Source organism: Mobula birostris, chromosome 13 (assembly GCF_030028105.1).
Source record: "Mobula birostris isolate sMobBir1 chromosome 13, sMobBir1.hap1, whole genome shotgun sequence".
NCBI lineage: Eukaryota > Metazoa > Chordata > Chondrichthyes > Myliobatiformes > Myliobatidae > Mobula > Mobula birostris.
In genome coordinates this window covers 52,188,087-52,204,441 of record NC_092382.1, presented here as the reverse complement: position 1 = coordinate 52,204,441, position 16,355 = coordinate 52,188,087, and the positions used below count along the sequence as shown (strand labels likewise).

Below are 16,355 nucleotides of genomic sequence, written 5' to 3'. Positions count from 1 at the left end.
GTTGTGTCCAGGATGGATTCATGTCACTATGAGGCGGGCTAGTGAACAGTCCATACGAGATCTAATAGTAGAAAAGCAAACGGATCAGGTGGCAGATCTCTCCGCGGGTCAGCATTTCAGAATGATAGAGCAGAACCCCCCGACATTTACCTTGCACAGGGACAGGACCGGAGTGCATGGACTGTGTTTAATCGGGGGTCTGCGATTTATGGTGCTACCTGGCAAGAACTTGGGAAGGACAATGGGAAATGGTGTTCTCAGGGAAATGCGAAAGAGATGTTGTTCAGGGAGCACTTACATAGGGTTCAATATAGGTTTGCCTCATTGAGGCAGGGAAATGATGATAGCTAAAGTAACCCCGGGTTACAAGAAATGTGGAGCAACCCATCAAGAGAAAAGAAAGAAAGATATTTACGGTTTAGGAAGAAAGGATCAGATAGGGCTATGGCGAGTCAGAAGGGGAGAAGAGAAGGCCTTGGCGAGTTGCTCTAACGTAAGTGAAGAACAGGAGGAGAGTGGAGATTGTGTGGGCAGATCAGAGGTGAAAGAGGAAAATTTGTGTCTGGAGTCCAAGGAGACATTGAAGCACCTCACTGAAGACCTTTGAATCGTGGCTTTATCATATCGGGTGTAGATACGTTCATATTTTGATCCCTTGAGCCCTGAATCCACATGGCCGGTGTGGAATCCGTGTCTCCCTCTGAAATCAATAATAAATGAAACATACAAAATGACACAAACTGACAACGCAGCGCGAGCAAAGTAAACATCCATACTCACACTTGTCTTCCTTCAAAACTATCACAAGCAATTGCAGAATACAGAATAAACAACTTGTGAAGCAAAAGGCCTCAGCACGTATTCTACAGAACTTAGGAGAGTAAGATGTGGGGAGCTGAGGCTCCCATACACTAACACTTCATAGAATTTTGAAAAGTCTTGCAGGCTCCGAATTTCACATCCGTTCCTGGAAATCACTTCTGGCAAGGAGACACACAATTTCTGCCACATGTATGGTGAAAAAGATGATGAATTCAATCATCCACGCAACACAAACTAAAGAAACACACGACTCCCAAAAAGTATTTCATTACCATAATCTTCCTCTTTCTCTTTCAATTGAACTCACTTATGATCCACACATTGTGGAATATTTTAAAACCACAATGCAACCATATTTTAAAAATATCACAGAAAATGGCATGCTCTTATTTGTTCAACAGTTATCAAACATCTGTAATGGCAATCAGACAATATTTAATAGAGCCTTTCGATTCCAAGACAAAGAGACACAGAAATTAATATTCAGCACAATTAAAATATGACGTCTCCACAACTCCAAACATTCAACGACTGCCAGGATTTCCCACCTCCAATTTCTGATCAGGAATGGCTGATCCCCAGCTGGGCTCCACCAGGAGCTGCTCTAAAAAGCCATCTTGTGGGCATTCTAGGAAATCACCCTCTTGGTATACAGCAACTACCTGATCTTCCCATTATATCTGCATGACTATCTCCCAGGAATACGGCAATATTGCTGTTTTGACATGCCTTTTCCCTCTCTCGTTGCAATTTGTGGAAGATATACATACTACTGATGGGGGGGTCTCTATAAAAATCCCATCAGTGTCTTTTCACTCTTGCTATTCCTCTGTTCTACCCACAGTGACTCAACACCTTCCGACTCTAATGATTTGATTTTATTTTTTTACCAACAGAACCATACAACCTTCTCTGCCTACCTGTGTGTCCTATTCAAGAAACATGCAAGTATATGGGACACAAGAGACCCTGCAGGTGCTGGGAATCTACAGCAATACACACAATGTGCTGGAGGAGATCAGCAGGTCAGGCAGTGTCTATGGTTGGGAATCAACATCTTGGGCCAAGACCCTTCATCAGAACTCTTGATACACAGGTATCTGGAATATCAACAAGCAGAGAAAATAGAAAGTAGTGTGAAAAAGCAAAAACATGTTTCAAAATTTACTTCAAGGCTTAAGAACATTTGCCAACCATATTTCCATGGTATAGCAAATACAACAAAGGCAATAAACTCTTTCACTATTCCCATATTAATATATTCCTTGGCAAAATATCTTGGTTCCATTCCAATCTGGAAACTTTACAAAAAAAAATAAGAACTGAAATGACAAATTCAGAAAAGACTATTTACACTCAAACGCACTTAGATTAACACTACCAAGGACAGAAGGAGGAAGAGCTATAACAGACATTTAAAAAAAATCACTCAACAGTCTGGTAAGATTTCTAAAGTATATATTTTCATCAAAAATACAGGATTCAGCACTCCATGCGAGTATATACAATTCTGATAAGAAATACAGACCAGAAAACTTAAATGAGAGGCCAACCCAGAAAAATGAATCATCACTATGGAAGAAAACATTAACCAGTGGAATGAGTATGACCCTCCATGGGAGACATCCCAATGATCTGAGCAGACTAGCTGGTGACAGGGAAGCATCGAGCACCTGACTGAGAGTTGGAGACCTCTTCACAGAAATAGGGGTTTCTTGGGGAAATACAGAACAAGGTAGTTAACATTTTAAAATATCAAAATTACATTAAAGACAAACAAACCAGGCAATAAATGCAGAAAATGCCAAGGGAAACCAGACACAGTCCAAAACATTCTGGGATCCTGCAGGAATTTAACTCAATCTGATTACTTATATAGGTACAATCAAGTGACAAATATCATTCACCAAAATCTTGCTTTAAAATACAAACTTATGAATGACCACCGTAACATCATAAAGGCACAATAAATTCAAGCCTTATCCAGTTTTAGAGTAAAAATCTTACAAAGTATATGATAATCAATACATAACCACTAATAGGACAATCCGTAATAACCATCCGGATATAATATTACAGGATAAACAAGCAGGAACAACTCCCTCAATAGATAAAAACATTCCCCACACACACATGTTCCTCAACCAGAGGAGCACCTCACAACAGGCAGTGATTGTGTCATCAGTCAGACAAACAAATTATTTTCTCTGTCAATCAGCTTCCAAATGTTGCTACTCTGACATATGTTGCCACGCCCTGCTGCTGATACCCTTCTCCTCATTTTACATTCTTACCCCGACCATCGTCCAGAGCCCCAAACTCTGCCCTGTGCCCGCCTCTGGTTTCTGACTCTTCTCCGTTGAACATCCAACTGATGGTTTTCCATTCTGTTTTCAGTCTTTAGAGGACAGTGGTGTTTTCTAACAACCCTTTAGAAGCAGAAAAAATGACCCATAATGTGAAAAAGAGTCATGATTAAGGAGGTTAACTCCCAATGTCATTCTCCCTCAGCCCAGAGATTGGAGGGGCAAAGAATATCTCAGACAGAACTGCAGTCAGCTCGACTTCTTCAGTCTGCAGAGAATTCAGAGGAAACCTCTTAATTCACAGAGTGGTGACTGTTTGGAAGCCATCACCACAGGGAGAGCGAGAGGGGAACAACAGGGGAGGATTTAAAAGGACTGTCATGGAACTGAATCACTGGCAGGGTCGAGATGGCCTGAGTTGACTCTCTACTGTACACTAGTTGTGTTGTAAATTCACTAAGTACTGGAGACAGAGTTTAAAATAGAACTGAATTATTTGTCTAGGATCCAGAATATTAAACTCCAGTCCCATTAAAGGTGAATGTGCAGCAGAAGAAACTCCTCCCATACCCAGTGACCAGGGTGCAGAACTGGGTGTGGTGAGCAGCAGCAATAATTGCAGAGTTCAGCACCGACAGTCACTACTGAAATTGCATTGAGAAACAATGATGGACAAATACCAGCATGCAGCTTATTGAAACTTTCTCTCCAGTGTGAACCCGGTAGTGTGACACAAGTGTAACATGCTGTAGGTTTCACTGCTAACATAATAGCCTCTCTGTAATATTTCACTGCTGAGGTAATGGTTTCTCTGCAGCAGCAATGTTTGGGTTACGACTAGAGATAACAGGGTTTTGGAGTGTGGGTGATCCAACAAGAGAAACGTTCTTTCTTGTGCATCTGGAAGAGAGATTTTCGTGGTCTTTTGCCAGGGAGAGATGAGAAGACGCGAATGGAGAGAGTGGGCCCTTTTTCTTATTTCTTCACGAACCATATAGTCAAAGTAAGAATTATAAAGCGCAATCCTTTAATCACAGATTGTGTACTGTTTGTTATTTCAGGGTACTGATTTGTAACAGGGGACACATCGTGCAGTATCCACCCAAATGAGATTTCTCAAGTTTTGCTGGGCTGGGGGGCTATCACTCCCTATATTATACTGCTAGCCAAAACAAGAGTTACATAAGGTCAGATGACTGAGTGAATCACTTCCCACATTCACAGCAGATGAATGGCCTCTCCCCAATGTGAACTCGCTCATGTAACTTCAGTTGAGATGAATGAGTGAATCCCTTCCCACAGACTGAGCAGGTGAACAGTCATCTCCCTGTGTGGGTTGACTGGTGTTTCTGTAGGCGATATGATGAAGTGAATCCCTTCTCACAAACTGAGCACGTGAATGGCCACTCTCCGGTGTGAACTGACTAGTGTCTCAGTAGGTGATATGACGAAGTGAATCCCTTTCCACAGTCTGAGCAGGCAAATGGCCTCTCTCCATTGTGAACTCTCTGATGTACCTTCAGTTGGGATGACAAAATGAAGCCCTTCCCACAGTCTGAGCACGTATAAGGCCTCTCCCCAGTGTGAACTTGCTGATGTATCTTCAGTAGAGATGACTGAGTGAATCCCCTCCCACAGTTTGAGCAGGTGAATGGCCCTTTCCCTGTGTGGGCTGACTGGTGTCTTAGTAGATGAGATGACCGATTGAATCCCTTCCCACAGTCTGAGCAGGTGAACCGCCACTTCCCAGTGTGAACTGACTGGTGTCTCTGTAGGGAGGATGATTCAGTGAATCCTTTCCCACACTCTGAGCAGGTGAATGACCACGCCCCAGTGTGAACTCACTGATGTACCTTCAGTTGAGATGACTGAGTGAATCCCTTCCCACAGTCTGAGCAGGTGAATGGCCACTCTCCAGTGTGAACTGACTGGTGTCTCAGTAGATGAGATGACTGAGTGAATCCCTTCCCACAGTCTGAGCAGGTGAACGGCCACTCCCCAGTGCGAACTCGCTGGTGAGCCATTAGGTCAGATGACTGAGTGAATCCTTCCCCACAATTTCAGCAGATGACCAGTCTCTGCCCAGTGTGAACTGACTGGTGTGTCCACAGGTGGGAAGACGGACTGAATCCCTTCTCACACACAGAACAGGTGAATGGCCTTGTCCCAGTGTGAACTTGCTGATGTACCTTCATGAATTGACCTTGAATCCCCACAGTCTGAAAAGGTGAATGGCCTCTCCCCTGTGTAAACCGACAGGCATGCCAGTTAGTCAGATGATTGAGTGAATCCCTCACCACAATCTGAGCAGGAAGGAAGATCGAGTGAATCCCTTGCTCCACTTCTTAAATATCTGTACAGATACAGCAAAACTGGTGTGTTGTGTTCAAGATTCCTGTAGATATATTCCTTGTCGTTTTTAACCTGAAAAAAGATTTATAAAATCCATCAATGAGTGGAGGACAACACTTAAGAAGAGATCACTCGAGTTGTCAAGGTGTGATCTGGCATCACACTGTTACAGTGAAGTTCAACACAAGTTGGAGAGAGAAATCATCTTCTAACTGGGCACAGTACTGGTATCTGGAATGACCATTAAACTCTCTGAAGCACTTCCTGTCTCTATAAGAATTGGGCATTTCTGCATCTCCAATCTGTGACTTGGCTCAGTTTAACACTCTCCATTGGTATTATTCCCTGTTCCCACTGAGCTGCATGGGTGCCTGGCCCCACCGTAACTGAAACGCTCTCAGACAAATCACCTTTGTTGACGTGCAGCTGGGATTTTCTATTATCTACTGTCAATGTGAAGTGCCACAGTTTTAAAGCCATGTAAACATTTCCTGCCCCGGTGAATGGCTGGTCCGCACAGCTGTTAAAAGGAATTACATTGATATTAGTATTATTTCATGTCACAGAGTCATAGAAAAGTACAACATAGAAACAGGCCCTTTGGGCCTTCTAGTTTGTGCTGAACTATTTAGACTGCCTACACCCACACCCATACCATCCAGGTACCTATACAAACCTCCTAAATGCTGAAATTGAGCTTGCATGCAACAGTTGGACTGTCTGCTCATTCCACACCTGGATGACCATCTGTGTGAAGAAGTTTCCCCCCATTTTCCCCTTAATGTTTCACCTTTCACCCTTAACCCATGACCCTGGTTGTAGTCCCAACCAATCTCAGTGGAAAAAGCCAGCTTGCATTTACTCCATCTATAACTCTCATAATTTTTTCACACCTCCATCAAATCTCCCCTCAATCTCTACATTCCAAGGAATAAAGCCCAGACCCATTCAATCTCTCCTTATAACCCAAGACCTCCAGACCTGGCAAAATCCTTGTGAATTTTCTCTGAACTCTTTCAAACTCTTTTACATCTTTTCTGTAGGTTGGTGACCAAAACTGCACATAATACTCCAAATTATGCCTCACCAATATCTTGTACAATGTCAACATAACATCCATCTCCTCTACTTACCACTTTCGTTTATGAAAGCCAATGTGCCAAAATCTTTATTTCCATCCTGTTGAACTGTGCCACCAGTTTCAGTGAAATATAGACCTGTATTCCCATGTCCCTTTCTTCTACAACATTCCTCAGTGCCCTACCAGTCACGGTGTAAGAACTACCCTGGCAGCTCCTACCAAAGCACAACACCTCACACTTGTCTGCATTAAATTCCATTTTCCATTTCTCAAACCATTTTTTTTCCAGCAGTCCAGATCGCACTGCAAGCCATGATAGTCTTCCTCACTGTCCACTGCACCACCAGTCCTGGTGTCATCCTCAAATTTGCTGATCCAGTTAACCACACTATCATCCAGGTTACTGATAGAGATGACAAACAACAACAGATCCAGCTCTGATCCATGTGGCGCTCCACTAGTCACAGGTTTTCAGTCAGAAAGGCAACTATCTGCTACAACACTCTGGTGATGAAGTTTTAAGGGTATTGGGGGATGTAAGAAATGATTCTTGGATTCTGTAAATAACAGGTTAAAACTAAGTCCAAACTTATGTGTGCTCTGTTCCGGATAGTGTGCAAATTTCTGTTCTGTCCTTCACTGAGGAATCTGCTTGCAGCTTGTTTAGATTAACGACTCACAGATGTCTCTTGGGAATGTTATGTAGAGCTGAGTTCTCATGAGACACGAATTGAACAAAGTGTCTAACGAAAGAGAATAACTGATAAGGATTGGACAGAACATTCATTTGTAATTAAAACCCTGATTTAGTGGACTCTCTTATCTAAGAAATGAAGTTTTGCTCCAACAGCCTTGGTGGGAATACCAGTTGAACTAAAGTGCTCTTTGTTTCGCTAGTTCTGTAACTGTAACGTTTCTGCATGTTAGACAGAGATTCATCATGAGCAGCCAGAGGGAGAGGAGTTGTGTCCCTCTGATGCTTGGCCCCGAGCTTCTCGCCGGCTGAGTTCGAACAAATAAACTGGGGAAAAGGATAAAGTAAAGAACTGTTTGTAGTGTTGCTATTCATCTAGCAAATTTAAGTTTACACCATAAAAAAGTATCCCATCCGGATACTTCACACCTTTGTACGGCTACTTTCTTCTTTTGACTTCAAGAAATAGAAGAGAACTGTGGACACATCATGGACACAAGTCTCCCCTCCATGGACTCTCTCTATACCTCCTGCAGCCTCAGTAAATCAGGCAACATAGTTAAAGATTCCCAAGCCTAGGGACATTTTCCATTCTGCTGTTATAAGCAAACTGAAAATTCCTCAGCATTGTTAGATGGACTCTTGATTTCATAATGTAACTCGATGTGACCTTGCACCATATGTCCACCTGCAGTGGATTTTCTCTGTAACCATAATGCTTTGTTACACTCTGTTAATGAATTACCATAACCTACTGTTGTAATGTGTTGATCTGAGAGGATGGTATGCAGGACAAAATTTTCATTAAACCTTGGTACATGACAATAATAAACAATTTCCTACTTTAATTGCGTGGAAATATTAGACAGACTGAGCTTCTCCTCTGGAACTTCCGGAGGGATATTTAACCGAAGTGTACAAATGTTTGAGAAGCCCAGAAAAACAGAAAAGGCTTCCTTCTTGCATTAATTGGGTTATATACCTCGAAACATTGGCTGCACTTCGGCAAGTTGTAACAGTGGAATAGAGTCAATGAAAAAAAAAGTGCCCACCCACAATGAGAGAACGTGACAGATCTGGATCTCACTCCCTTGTCTGAATGGAAGAAAGATTAAACTGCACAACCACGAGAAACAAACCTGCACACATGAAGTCAGACCCCAGTGTAGCAAAACCATGCATGACATCAGGCATGTGGAGGGGGAGGGAAAAAGAGGGGATAAGATTTTTGGTTCCATGGCTCTCTTCCAGGGAAGGTGGGACCTGTACAGAAGGGACCACAACAAGAGAGAAGGTTCTTTGGAAACTGAAGATCTGAAGGCAGGTAAGTCACTTGGACTAGATGGTTTGCACCCACTGTTCTGAAAGAGGTAGCCGGAGAGATTGTGGAGGCATTAGTAATGATCCTTCAAGAACCACTAAATTAAGGAATGGTTCTGAAAGACTGGAAAGTTGCAAATGTCACTCCACTCTTCAAGAACGGAGAGAGGCAATGAAAGGAAACTATACACCACTCAGTCTGACAGTGGTTTGAACGGTGTTGGAGACGATTGGTAAGGATGTGAATTCAGACACTTGAAGGCACAAGATAAAATAGGCCGGAGTCAGCATTGTTTCCTCAAGGGAAAATCTTGTCTGGTAAATTTGTTGGAATGCTTTGAAGAAATAATAAGCAGGGTAGACAAAGGAGAATTGGTTGATGTTGTGTGCTTGGATTTTCAGGCCTTTGACAAGGTGCCACACGTGAGACTCCTTAACGAGCTCTGAGCCTATGTTATTACAGGGAAAAGGTAGTGACTGATTGGCAGGAGGAAACGAGTGGGAATAGAGACAGCCTTTTCTGGCTGGCTACTGGTTTCTAGTGGAGTTCCACAGGGGTCTATGTTGGGAACGATTCTTTTTATGTTATATGCCAATGATTTGGATGATGGAATTGATGGCTTTGTTGCAAAGTTTGCAGGAGATGTAAAAATAGGTGGAGGGGCAGGTCGTTTTGGAGGAGTAGGGATGCTACAGAAAGATCAGGAAAATGGGCAAAGAAATGGCAGATGGAATACTGTGTCGGGAGGTGCATGATTATACACTTTGCTAGAAGAAATGAAAGGGTTGGCTATTCTCTAAATGGAGAGAATGTACAAAAAAAATCTGAGGTGCAAATGGACTTGGGAGCCCTTGTGCAGGATTCCCTAAAGGTTAATTTGTGCATTCAGTCTTTAGTGAGGACGGCAAGTATGATATTTGCATTCAGTTCAAGAATATAAAATATAAATACAAAACTAAATATAAAAGTGAGGATGTAATGTTGAGACTTCACAAAGCTCCTGGATTATTCTCAGCAGTTTTGGGCCCCTTATCTCAGAACGGATGTGCTAATACTGGAGAGAGTTCAAAGGAGGTTTACGAAAATGAGTACAGAATTGAATGGCCTGTCACATGAGAATATTTGATGGCTCTGGACCTGTATTCAGAGGAATAAAGGATGATTTCTTTGAATCCTATCAAATGGTGAGTGGCCTTGATGGAGTGGATGTGGAGAGGATGTTTCCTGTGTTGGGAGAGTCCAGGACCAGAGGACACAACCTCAGATTAAAGGGGATAGGCGGGCATTCTTTTAGAAAGGATATGGGGGGAATTTCTTCAGCCAAAGAGTGGTGAATCTATGGAATTCTTTGTCATGAGATGCTGTGAATGCCAAGTACTTATGGATATCAAAGGCAGAGGTTCCTAGATTCTTGATTGATGACGGTTTATGGGGAGAAGGAAGGAGACTGGGAATGAGGAAAATTGGAACAGGCATGAATAAATGGCAAAACAGGAGCAATGGGCCAAATGGCCTAATTTTGCTCCTATGTTTTATGGTTTTATGTGGGGGCATCAGAATGACGTCACATATGGGTGAAAGTTTGTACTGAAAAGCTGTTTAATGGAGTTTTTTAATGATTTTGGGGAGTGAGCGAAGGAAACCTAATGGGTTTCATCAGTGAACCAACATTGTGTGATTTAAAGTCCCCTGCAAGATACCCTGCTCTGCCATGTTGTCCGTAGAGTGGGCAGTGTGGTGCTTGTCTCGAGTGGGGTCACAAAGCTCCAATGTTTCTGAGGAGGACTTCCCAGAGTGATCTGGTCTGGGGTGGTTCAGTCAGTGCAGTGTCTCCTTGTTTTGTATTTTCAGAAACAACAGTTTTACTGATATAAACCGGAATTGCCAGCAGGGTAAAGACAGGTTCATATCAGTTAACTGAAGACCTCTCGTCCCTGTGGTCCTTGTCTCCCGGCAATCTAAACACCCCAACAGTGTAGGTACCCATTCATCTAAAAGTGAGTGAATCATTCCGATAGTTGATCACTGAGAGGAATTATATTTGTTGGGAACAGCTAGACGATAGGAAGCAGATGATGATGATAGGAAGCTGTTTATTGGAGTCGAGGCCCTGTGCCTCGTGGAGTTCTCCAGAGTTTGGGTAGTGAGTTTGCAGCAAGTAATTTCAAAGAATTACCTCTTTTTGCAAGATAGTAAATATAAGCACCCCTCTTTCCCTCTCCACACTTAGAACTGGCCAAAAGCTACTTCAGAAGATGCAAGTTCTTCAAATGAGCAAACACTGAGAGAATGTGCGTGAGTTTAAAGAGCTGGGATACTGACAGAATATTACCAGACCTGGAGTGATTGCAACTGGGTCTGACAAAGGCATAACTGATATTTCTGGGCACATTCATTCTCACCTCAACTATTCCCTACCTTGCTTTGTACAGATATGTAATGTCTAAAGGACCAGTGTCTGAGTAAATGAGACTCACCAAACTTTCTCCTGGTGAAACAATGGAAACCCTGAGTCAGATGGGTTCTCTCCAGTTTGTGCTCTCAGCCCTCGGGCTGGTTCACTTGCTGCTGTTCCCTCGTCTTCAGTCGTGGTTCACTTCCAGTTGTGGGTTTTTCTTCCAATAAAACTCTCACCGCAGGTTTAACTTTAACATGAAAGATAATGAAGCATGTCAACAATACAAAGGAGAACAAAATATTTCTGCTCACTGAAATCTAAACATTGAAGACAAATATAATGATCTCAGTGAACAAATCTGTAATTGTCCCTGACAAGTCACAAGACTTGATTTGGGATAGGAAGGACTCATCGTTCAGTCATGGTAAGATATGAGATGGAGGAACAGAATTAGGTGATTTGATCCATCGAGTCTGCTTCAGCACTCAAACAATGCTGAGATTTATTCCAACACCATATTCCTGCCTTCCTCCTGTAACCCTGAAGCTACTTAGCAATCATGAATATATTAATCTTTGCCCTAAATATACACAAATGACAGCCTCAACCACACTCAGTGGCAACAAATTCCACGCATCAGCCATCTTTTGGCTGAAGAAATTTTTCTCATCTCAGTTTCTTTATTCTGAGACTGTGCTGTCAAATCAGACTCTCTGTGTAATGGAAACGTCCTCTCCATGTCCACTGTATCCAGGCTTTTCAGCATTCAGTCAGTTTATTTAACCACACACCTGCTTTCACCACCCCGTTAAATGCTCCTCATTCATAAAGCCGATCATTTCTGAGATTACTCATGTGAACCTTGTTAGCAACAACCACACTGAACACATTTTCACGTATAACAGACAATCAGGAAATGTAAACCATTCCAGAGTGAACGTAATAAAAAGAAACTGGAATCACCGGAATCGCCCAACAGGAGAGGAACTGCTGTGGGCAGAGCATCAAATTTAACGATTCAGGTTCACAATCTTCTGTCAGAATGCATTCACAATTTTCCATTTTTAGTGCAGACCACCAGCAACGTAAGTTCCTGTTTGATTTCCACTGCCTGACAGACAGGTGACAGTGAGGAGGAATTTCCATACACAGTTCGAACACTGAACCCCCAGGTCTATTTCTACTGGTGTAAACACAGAACAGCCCATTTGATCACAGCCTCTCCTTGTGAGGGATCGAATACAAACTCATTCGCTCCTCAGATTAACAGCCATTTCTTCCAAAGGAACTCCAGATATGAACATTTGATCCCAGACCAGAAATATTCGCTCAACACCTCATAAACCTGGGTCCATTTTACTTGGATCTAAAACTGTGATATCCCAGGACCCAACCTCACACAGCCACACAGCTGGACGTGCCACTTACCCACACTGAGAGTCTCACACATCATCCCTACATCTCTCACTGGGTGGTGCAGTCAGGGATTCCCCCACAACCAATGTCCAGCTGCTTGAAATTTCTGCTTCATTGCAGAAGGACGACCACCCAGCCCCATCTGTAGAAGCAGTGACCAATGTGAAAGCCAAAACACCAACAGTTCCATATTCCTGGAATGTCAATCACAGGATTATAGCCCAAGCACCAACTCTCCCAGTACTCTTGGCTGCCAGTAAAATGCTGCAGTGTGTCAGCCAGTCACAGTTCAATAACTAGCACCTCCACACCAATGCACAACAGAACTGGAACCTGATGACCCTTTGGCATTCCAGCTCACAAAAACTGATTCCAGAAATAACTCAGCGAGGCCAAAGCTGTAAAAGAACACTCGCAATGAAGACAAGTGTTAGAAGAAAGATTGCTGATATATATCATTGAAGAGGTGTAATGCAGGGTGGACCAAGGTTGACCCAGATGGTTGATATACATCACTGAAGTTGGGGGAGAGAGAGACTGGACAGAGGTTGAACAAGATGGGCAGAGAATGAGCAAATGGAACCAGGTGGAGAAGAGTTCAAGAAGAATCAATGATGGTTGTCCAGCAATACACAGATACAGAATTAATAGTAAACACTACCATATAAAAGATCTTAAAATGACGAAGTTAGAACAAACAATAAGAACTTTGGCATTTACAATTTGACCCTCACCAAATTTTTATCAGCACACCATAGAAAGATTCTCATCTGGACACTTCAACCCCTTGCATGGTAACTACTCTGCCCGTGACTGTGAGGAACTGCAGAGACCTTTGGATACAGATCAGCACATCACAGAAACCATTCTCTCCCCTAGACTTCCCAGTCCCTCGATAAGCAGGCAGTGAAATCAAACATCCCCTCAACCTGGGACGTTCTTTCTCACCCACCCCAGTCAGGGAGAAGACACAACAGCCATAATGCTCAAGGACAAATGCGAGGAGCCTCAGGAATCGAGGCGAGTTGGGAGAAGTTAACGGGACTCAGTGGCCGACATCAGATTTCCCAACACAATATGGACGAAGCATCACCACACATCCTGGGTCTTTGAGACAATAACACGTGATCTTGCGTCGCACAGCGGAGGGCGGGGCAAATCTGCGGGAAGCACCCTCACGTGACCTGTTGGCGGGACTGCCATTTCAATTCTGCGGAAATAGACAGCCTGGGCTGCTGGTTTGAATTGTTCAATGCAGATTCAGTGAAGTCTGCGCATTTTTGACGAGCCCAGATAACTGGGTACTAAATGAGTAATCGGCCCTCAGTTCCGGGCTCACGGCCAACATCGGATCTCCCCGCTCGGGATCGGTCTCTATACTCACAGATGGGAAAGTGACATCTTCAGCCCGCAAACAGTGATCCCGACGCCCGGGTCTCCGACTGAGAAAGCGAGGACGCTTTCCCAAATCCGCAGACGATCCGCTTCGGCACTGAGCAGGAAAGAAAACAGTGCCCACTCAGCATTGTGAGCATGCGCGAAGTGATTATTGCATCTTCCGGAGGGCGGGGCCTCGGAAACAGACGCGCAGATACTGCCCATCTGTGGTTAATAGGGAGGGGCGAACGGGATCACGTGACCGGTGTGTGTGTGTATGTGTGTGTGTGTGTGTGTGTGTCTCTCTCTCTCTCTATCTCTCTCTCTCTCTCTCTCTCTATCTATCTCTCTCTCTCTTCCTTCTCCTCCTCCTCCTCCTACCCTCCAACCCCACCCCAGGCAAAGCATTCCAGCTACCCATCACTCTGTGGAAATAAACAAACTTGCCCCTCACATCTCCTCTCACATTCAACCCTCAGGAAAAATATATTGTCTGTCCACTCTATCTATTCCTCTCATCATCTTATAAACGTCATTCCAGTCTCGCCTCAGCTTGCGCCGCCCTGGGTGTCCAACCTCTCGTTACAGCTCATGCGCTCTAATCCAGGCAGTATCCTGGTAAACTTCTTCTGCGCCCTCTCCAAAGTCCCGACATCCTTCCGAGAATGGGGGCGACCAGAACTGTATGAGATACTCCAGATGTGGTCTAACTAGTTTTATAAAGCTGTGTTATGAACTGTAACGATTTAGAAACGAACCAGCAGCAATACAGTTCACACTGGAATCTGGTTTTGATGTTAAATCCACTATCTTTACTAGTATCTACTTATAATGTAGTAACTTAACGAAATAAAGGAAAGTTTACAGTGTTATGTGTATATATGTGTAAATATAACTCCCAAACTATCGAGTCTGAGGGAACAAAGCTTAGAGTCTTCAGATGGTAAAGTAGGAAAATTCAGTAATCCACGGAATAAATGATGGGAGAGAGATATTTGTAATCCAGGGTGAAACGTAGAGAAAAGGCCGTTACATCAAAATAGCCGTCTTCGAAGTTCTTATCCGTTGAATCCGTCCACATACAAGTTATCAGCGAAAGTGACCTGTCACAGGAATACCGTCTTCCAGGGGTTACCACACAACACACCCAGGCAAGGGTTAACACAAGCGGTCCCCCAAAATATTCCAAAAAATCACTCCTATGGATTATACGAAGTGATAGTCACACACATTCGTTGTGGTTCCCTGTACCGATGATCAAGAGCATAGGAGAGTTCCAAGCCTCAGCTGCGACAAACTGAATCTATCAGCTTTTCCAGTCCCTCTCTCTCTCTCTCTCTCTTTAGACTGGCCGACTGCCTGTCTGCAGATCGCTCTGTCTCTCTTATGGTTAAATCCACAGTTCGCGCCGTCAGCCTGTGACTGACGTCATAGTCCCGCCTCCTCACTCCGGCGCTCTTAAAGACACAGTCACAGTCCGACCGCAGGCTCGCAACAGCCGCAACACAACTTCCCGACTTTTCAACTCAGTGCTTCAACTAATAAAGACAACCACGCCATTTGCCTTCTTAACCACCCGATCAATCTGTGCAGTCTCTTTCAGGGAGCGATGAGCTTGGACTCTAAGATCCCTCTGATCATCACCACTGTTCAGTGTTTTGAGTTTAACAGTGTACTGTCTCATACATTCGACCTACCGAGCTGCCAACATGATCATCACAAATCAAATCTCACTGAGATTTCTCAGGTCCCATTGAATTTATTGCCAAGTGCACAAGTACGGGAAGGTACAGGTACAGAGAAACACTGACTTGTGGCAGCATCACAGGCAAGTACATTCAGATAACAGACGGAACATAAATTATACGATTCGCTGTCAGTAGCAATATATAAATATGGTTTATGTCATTAACAATATATAAAATACAGTACATTCTGTCATGATCAAAATTAAAATGTGCGATAACAGACTTGGAAGTGTTGAATTTGATCCCTGTCTCCATTCCTCCTGTAGTCCACTACCAGCTCCTTTGTTTTTGTCACCATGAGGGAGAGATTGTTTTCTTGACACCGCTGTGTCCGGGTGATGACTTCTTCTCTGCAGGCTGCCTCGTTATTATTTGAGATTAGGCCAATTAATGTAGTGTCCTCAGCCAACTTAATTGGCAGATTGGAGCTGTGGGTGGCGACACAATTCATGGGTGCACAGAGAGGGCCAAGGAGAGAACGCTGTGGGGTATGTGTGCTGAGGGTCAGAGAGACAGAGGTGAGGGAGCACACTCTTACCACCTGCCGGCGATCTGACAGGAAGTCCAGGATCCAGCTACACAAGGCAGGGTGAAGGCCGAGGTCTCTGAGCTTCTTGTCGATACTTCACGACTTCGTATGGCTACTGCTCTGCCCATGACTGCAAGGAACTGCAGAGAACTTTGGAGAGCAGAGAACATCAGAGAAACAAGCCTCCCCTCCATGGACTCTTCCTACACTTCCCCTGCCTCGGAAAAGCAGGCTATGTACACAAAGATCCTCACAACCTGGACATTCTTGCTGCAAACCCGCTCCCCCATCGGGGAAGAGATACAAAAGCC

General features: G+C 43.8%; 1 long non-coding RNA gene across 1 annotated transcript; it reads right to left on the bottom strand.

Moving 5' to 3' along the window:
- Positions 1 to 2,289: 2,289 nt before the first annotated feature.
- On the bottom strand, positions 2,290 to 13,913 carry LOC140207609 (uncharacterized). Its single transcript, XR_011888601.1, has 3 exons — positions 13,775 to 13,913; positions 11,054 to 11,221; positions 2,290 to 5,552 (listed from the first exon to the last, which is right to left on the bottom strand). It is a non-coding gene; the product is annotated as an uncharacterized lncRNA (long non-coding RNA).
- Between the last annotated feature and the right edge of the window lie 2,442 nt (positions 13,914 to 16,355).